The sequence below is a fragment of the Buteo buteo genome, unplaced genomic scaffold (assembly GCF_964188355.1).
Source record: "Buteo buteo unplaced genomic scaffold, bButBut1.hap1.1 HAP1_SCAFFOLD_83, whole genome shotgun sequence".
Taxonomy (NCBI): Eukaryota; Metazoa; Chordata; class Aves; order Accipitriformes; family Accipitridae; genus Buteo; species Buteo buteo.
Window position 1 is genome coordinate 122,501 of NW_027439247.1, and position 7,308 is coordinate 129,808.

Genomic DNA, 7,308 nt, shown 5'->3' on the forward strand with positions numbered 1-7,308 from the left:
AGCGACGGCCACTCGCACCCGTCGCCAACCGGGGGCGGACGGCAGGTGCGGGGGCTCTGCGTGCGAGTGAGGGCAACGCCTGCGAGAGGTGCTCCAACGGCCTGAACACCGGCAGAGCCGGCCCGCCGTGGAGGCTCTCCGACGCACCCGAGGACGCCTCAGCGGGCGCTGCCTGTGGGTCTGGATCAGTCAAATCGTGGAGCGGGAGGTGCCACGGGCCACCCGGCTCCAGACAACGATTCCCTTGAGGAAGGTAACGGGACCGGGGGATGGCCACAGCAGGCTCAACTCCCCCAGCTCCTCCAGCGTTCGAGTGCCGGCAACCGCCACCGGCTGCCGGTCTTTGCCCGCCCCACAGGCAACCGCTTGCCGTCGGGGAAAAAAAAGGCACCTGGACCCATGCCGCGCACGGGTGTTCGGGGCCTGGGGGAATGCCACAGAAGCGAGACAACCCCAGCCGCCTGCGTTCGACTTGCCAGCCACCAGGTACAGCCGCACTTTTCTTCCCGCTTCGCGGGCTCCAGCTTAAGGCCGGAGAAAACGCGATGAGGTGCCGCCACCTCTAACCCGGTACAGCGCTGCAGACCTTTCCACCAAGCCCTCCTGCAACCAGGCAAGCCGGGGCAGGCCGGACACCACAGGCCGCCCACGCGTGGCTCATGCCGGCAGAAACAGGACGAGGCGCTGCGGCCTCTCACCTGTGCCATCATCGGGCCCTCGGGGGCTGGGGGAAGCTGCGGCACGCACGAGAACCCCCAGCCGTCTGCATCCGGCTGCCAGCCACCGGGACCGGCTGCCGCTTGCACTCTGCCCAATTCGTGCATGGGCTCCAGCTTAAGGCCGGAGAAAACGCGATGAGGTGCCGCCACCTCTAACCCGGTACAGCGCTGCAGACCTTTCCACCGAGCCCTCCTGCAACCAGGCAAGCCGGGGCAGGCCGGACACCACAGGCCGCCCACGCGTGGCTCATGCCGGCAGAAACAGGACGAGGCGCTGCGGCCTCTCACCTGTGCCATCATCGGGCCCTCGGGGGCTGGGGGAAGCTGCGGCACGCACGAGAACCCCCAGCCGTCTGCATCCGGCTGCCAGCCACCGGGACCGGCTGCCGCTTGCACTCTGCCCAATTCGTGCATGGGCTCCAGCTTAAGGCCGGAGAAAACGCGATGAGGTGCCGCCACCTCTAAACCCGGTACAGCGCTGCAGACCTTTCCACCGAGCCCTCCTGCAACCAGGCAAGCCGGGGCAGGCCGGACACCACAGGCCGCCCACGCGTGGCTCATGCCGGCAGAAACAGGACGAGGCGCTGCGGCCTCTCACCTGTGCCATCATCGGGCCCTCGGGGGCTGGGGGGAAGCTGCGGCACGCACGAGAACCCCCAGCCGTCTGCATCCGGCTGCCAGCCACCGGGACCGGCTGCCGCTCTGCCCGCTCCAGCTTAAGGCCAGAGTCAAAGGACGAGGTGCCGCCACCTCGCCCGCCCATCACCAGGCCCTCAGGAGGCGGCGGCGGCCGCGGCGGGCTGGATCCTCACGGGCAGCTGCCCTCGCATATACCAGCGCTCCACCTTTGCCATCATCGGGCCCTCCGGGGCCGGGGGAAAGCCGAGGCAGGCTCGGCTCCACCCGGTCTTCCAGCGTTCGAGTGCCGGTGGCCGCCGCCGGCCACCGGGCTATGCCCTGCGGAATCCACCTTTGCACCTCTCGCACCACTCGGGTCAACAGCCACCGCCAGCCTGCCAGACCCTCGCAGGCGCCCGGCTGGCTTACTTGGAAAACACCGGGAGAGACCAACCGGCCGAACAGACAGAAAACGAGCCGAACCACCAGGCAAAACCACCACCACAACGGCCGCCCAGCGCTCCACTTCGCCGGCTGAGCCGTAAGCCTTGCAGCCGCTCACTAGCGCTGCTCCGTGCACGAGTCACCACTACCTCCTATAGTACGGGAGATCACGTCCCCGCCCCCGGCCGGCTCCAAGAGTGCCGTCCCTGCCCACCGGGGAGACCCGCCAATGACACCGACTTTTACGATGACGTAACTGGAGGCAGCGAAAAACAGCGACCCCTTGGCCAGCTCCGAGAAAGTGGCGGGGCTATCAGGTCTACCTCCCCGCCCCCGAAATGCGGCTAAGTCCCGCCGGAGCCGGGTAGACCTGGCGGCCCTTTTCACCGGCCGCTGCGGCAGCGACACCCCGCGTCCTCCGGGCGCCGCCGGCGGCCGCGCCGGCCTCCGGAGCCAGGTAGACCTGGCGGCCGCCCGCGGAGCCGGGTAGACCTGGCGGCCCTTTTCACCGGCCGCTGCGGCAGCGACACCCCGCGTCCTCCGGGCGCCGCCGGCGGCCGCGCCGGCCTCCGGAGCCGGGTAGACCTGGCGGCCCTTTTCACCGGCCGCTGCGGCAGCGACACCCCGCGTCCTCCGGGCGCCGCCGGCGGCCGCGCCGGCCTCCGGAGCCGGGTAGACCTGGCGGCCGCCCGCGGAGCCGGGTAGACCTGGCGGCCCTTTTCACCGGCCGCTGCGGCAGCGACACCCCGCGTCCTCCGGGCGCCGCCGGCGGCCGCGCCGGCCTCCGGAGCCGGGTAGACCTGGCGGCCGCCCGCGGAGCCGGGTAGACCTGGCGGCCCTTTTCACCGGCCGCTGCGGCAGCGACACCCCGCGTCCTCCGGGCGCCGCCGGCGGCCGCGCCGGCCTCCGGAGCCGGGTAGACCTGGCGGCCGCCCGCGGAGCCGGGTAGACCTGGCAGCCGTTCGGTGCCCCTTGGGCGGGGGGGGGCGGGGGGGGCAGGTGCGCCTGTTTTTGGTTCGTTTTTTTCGTTTGTTTTTTTTTTTTCTTTCTTTTGAGATTTTAGCAAATCTGATTAAAAGGGCCACCCTCTCCCGGTTCTCCCGGACGGCATTTCTTTCCCCCTCCCCTTCCCGAGTTTGAACCACTTCTACACCAAGGGAGCACGTTTAAACGTACTGTCTGATGCAAGAGTTATTTCACCTTTATTGATTCCGGCGGGAAATATTAATACAATATTAACGACAACCAGTTTTCAAAATAATTTTTGCTTCCTGACACACATACACCCCCCCCCACCCTCGTCGTTCTCATGCACGTGCACGCACCTATTCCGAGCCGGTGGCTGCCAGGCACTTGCCAGCTTCACCACACCAGCCAGCCCCTCTGCTCCGCTGCTGCCCCCCCCCCCCCCCAACCATACTCTGTCGGCGGGGTCCGGGCAGAGGTGGCAGCCCCCGGCACAAACTGCCCGGCTCCCCGGCGCGAGTTCGCTGTTCACTGGGTGCCTTCAGGACTGGTAGCCCCTTGCCAGGTTCAGGTTCGGGTCCCGGCGCTGCTGGGTGCTCGCCGACTTTTGGTTTTGGTTTTTGCGGTCTTGGGCTTTTTTTGGGGGGTTGTTTTTAATTTTTCTCCCCCCCCCCCCCGCCTGTTTTTTTTTGGTGTTTTTTTGACGTTTTCCTTTTTTTAATAAAATAAATACTTTAAAATACATATCTGCGATCCTGCAGGCACTGCCACCCCCCCCCCCCCGGTGACACACGCGCGCTCAGAGGCGCGCGCACACACACACACACACACAGAACGCGACGCAGGCACACACAGCTACACGCACCCCTGCACGGGTGTGCTCCCCCTCCCTCCCCGCGCTGCAGTCCCGGACCTGCAGGCCAGTAGGTGCAGCCCCCCCCCCCCCCCTCCCCCGGCCCCACCCGATCACAGACTTTCCGGCGCCCTGGAGACGGGGGGTTGGGGGGCGGGTGGCTGGGTGGGGTGGTCTGCAGCCCGGCAACGGGGCCCCCGGAAACTGTGGTGTTTCCCGCCACGGCAACGGTCTGCTGCTCAGTCGCGGCGGCAGCAGCGGCGGGGAAAGGAGGCTAGAAAAGAGGGGGGGCGAGAGCGGCTGGCGAGCAGGCGGGGAGCCTGGCGCAGAGGTAGGCTGGCGAGGGGGGACGGTGTGTCTTTTCGGAGAAGGCTTCTGTTTGGATCGGTTGGAGTTTTATTTTTTTTACTTCTCTCCCCCGTCCCCGTCCCCGTCCCCGTCCCCCCCCCCCCCCGGTCGTTTAGTTTTCCCCCCGCGGCGGGGGCGGGCAGGAGTGGAGCAGGGCGAGAGCGGCTGGCGAGCAGGCGGGGAGCCTGGCGCAGAGGTAGGCTGGCGAGGGGGGACGGTGTGTCTTTTCGGAGAAGGCTTCTGTTTGGATCGGTTGGAGTTTTATTTTTTTTACTTCTCTCCCCCGTCCCCGTCCCCGTCCACGTCCCCCCCCCCCCGGTCGTTTAGTTTTCCCCCCGCGGCGGGGGCGGGCAGGAGTGGAGCAGGGCGAGCAGGCGGGGAGCCTGGCGCAGAGGCAGGCTGGCGAGGGGGGACGGTGTGTCTTTTCGGAGAAGGCTTCTGTTTGGATCGGTTGGAGTTTTATTTTTTTTACTTCTCTCCCCCGTCCCCGTCCCCGTCCCCGTCCCCCCCCCCCCCCGGTCGTTTAGTTTTCCCCCCGCGGCGGGGGCGGGCAGGAGTGGAGCAGGGCGAGCAGGCGGGGAGCCTGGCGCAGAGGCAGGCTGGCGAGGGGGGACGGTGTGTCTTTTCGGAGAAGGCTTCTGTTTGGATCGGTTGGAGTTTTATTTTTTTTACTTCTCTCCCCCGTCCCCGTCCCCGTCCCCGTCCCCCCCCCCCCGGTCGTTTAGTTTTCCCCCCGCGGCGGGGGCGGGCAGGAGTGGAGCAGGGCGAGAGCGGCTGGCGAGCAGGCGGGGAGCCTGGCGCAGAGGCAGGCTGGCGAGGGGGGACGGTGTGTCTTTTCGGAGAAGGCTTCTGTTTGGATCGGTTGGAGTTTTATTTTTTTTACTTCTCTCCCCTGTCCCCGTCCCCGTCCCCGTCCCCGTCCCACCCCCCCGGTCCTTTAGTTTTCCCCCCGCGGCGGGGGCGGGCGGGAGTGGAGCAGGGCGAGTGCGTGGCTGGCTAAGAAAGAAAGGCGGGAGCGGGGCCACGGGTGCGGCAGGATAGGGACTCGGCAGCTGGGGTTTAGAGACGGCAGGGCACCGGGGGGGCTCCCCTCTCCCGCCCGGGCACGGAGCCGGCAGGGACGCCGCAGGGTCCTAAAGTCTCCCGCCTTCCACCACCGGGGGCGGCAAGCCTGGTGGCGGAAGGGGGGAGCAGGGGCAGCCAGGCTCGGCGCGAACTGCGTGGCGGGAGGGCGGGGGGGCGGTGTGTGTGTGCGTGCAGCGGCGGGCCCGGGGTGACGGGGGTGGGGGGTGTCGGCCCGGGGCCCTGTTTCGGGCGGGGGGGGGCTGCGCGCGTGTGCGTTTTGAGCGCACGACTGTGAGCGGGGCAGCGGGTGGAGGGTTTGGGCTGGGGGGGGCCGGTTGCGGGGGGGGGGTGCGCACGTGTGTAGCCCCGTGCGAGTGGGTGCGGTGGCGGGCGGGAGGTGTTTGGGGCGGGGACTCGAATGGGGGGGGGGCAGTGCGTGCGTGCGCGTGCGTGTGTCTAAGGGCGGGTGAGCGGCTGCAGCAGCAGGCGGTGGGCGTTCGGGCCGGGGGCCTGTTTTGGCGGGGTGCGGGCGCGCACGCAGGTGGAAATGAGAAAGATTTGTAACGGTGTCGCTAACGCCGCTTTCTCTGTTACAGCCCGGGTGGTCGGCCGCTTCGACGTCCGGCCTGCGCCCGTGCCTGCCTACGGGCGATGCGCTCGGCTCCCGGTCGGACCCGTCCCTGGCAAAGCAGCAGCCGCGTGCCTCGGCCTGGGCAGAGACCTGGGGCTCCAGGGCCCCAGCCAGGGCTGCCGGAGAGGCGCGCCGCGCTTCCGACAGAGGGGCATCAGCGGCTCCGTCGCCGGCGGGATGCGTTCGAGCGGTGAGGAAGGTCCCAGCGGCCTTAGGCGGTGGCGGGGGGCGCGCTCCTTCGGCGACGGGAGCGGGGGGGAAACGGCCCCGGGGTGGGCCGGTCAGCCGGCACGGCGGCCACGCGAGCTCGTCGTCTCCGAGGATGCTCGGCTAAGTCGGCCTCGGCCACAGGGACCGCTTGTCAGGCAGCCGACTGGCTTTCTTCAGAGGCCTGCGAGACCGCCGTCCCTCGGAGGCCAATGAACAGTTAATGCGCGATAACGCAGGGGCCGGAGAACGCTAACGTTAACCAAGAGCGTCGCAAGGTCCTAAAGGAGTGCCGCAATCAAACTTTAGGAGTCGGTAATTTATAATACTGGTGACTACTAATCGAGTCACATTCAATCCGTGACGATCCGCTGGTAGGTACGTACGTACGTACGTATTCCTTCTCCGGCTATTAACGAAGGGACGCACACCTAGCGTGCGTGAACGAATGAGTTTTGTTATTTAAGGAACTGCCAGAAAGCGTATTACCGCGTAGCGCTAAATCAGTCGGTAGGTGACGCTCCATAAACGATACAATCCAGCATCGCTCGTCAACTGTTAATAACTTCAATCGATGACGATTCATAGCGTATCGATTCTTCTGTATTCGTTTAGGAGCGGATCCCACGCCAACGGTGCCACGCGGTACCCGGACGGCCACCGACTCGTACAGAGACGAGAGAGCAGCGTCGGCGCCTCTTCCCGAAGAAGTCGTTACCGATAAAGTACACCGACTGCGGGTAACGCTTTGCTCTCACGTTTTTGACGCGTGCCTGCCTGCCTGCCTGCCTGCGTGCGCGGTAAAAGACAAGCTGTCAGACACAATAAATTTTAAGAAAGTGGAATCGCGGAGCGGTCTTAATACACTAATCAGGACCGGCCCGTAGCGTGGCCAGGGAGTGCAGGCCGACCCTGCAGCGTGGCCAGGTTTACCCGGAGACACAGGTAAGGAGGCCAGGACTACCCCGGAGCATCAGGTAGGGATACCGGGCTGACCCCCAGAGGGTCAGGTAGGGTGGCCGGGCCTACCCCGGAGCGCCTGTAGGGACCGCAGGTGTACCCCGGAGCACCGGTAGGGGTACCGGCACTACCCCGGAGGATGAGGTAGGGGCGCCAGGCCTACCCCGGAGCGTCGGGTAGGGATACCGGGCTGACCCCAGAGGGTCAGGTAGGGTGGCCGGGCCTACCCCGGAGCACCTGTAGGGACCGCAGGTGTACCCCGGAGCACCGGTAGGGGTACCGGCACTACCCCGGAGGATGAGGTAGGGGCGCCAGGCCTACCCCGGAGCGTCGGGTAGGGATACCGGGCTGACCCCAGAGGGTCAGGTAGGGTGGCCGGGCCTACCCCGGAGCGCCTGTAGGGACCGCAGGTGTACCCCGGAGCACCGGTAGGGGTACCGGTACTACCCCGGAGGATGAGGAAGGGGCGCCAGGCCTACCCCGGAGCGTCGGGTAGG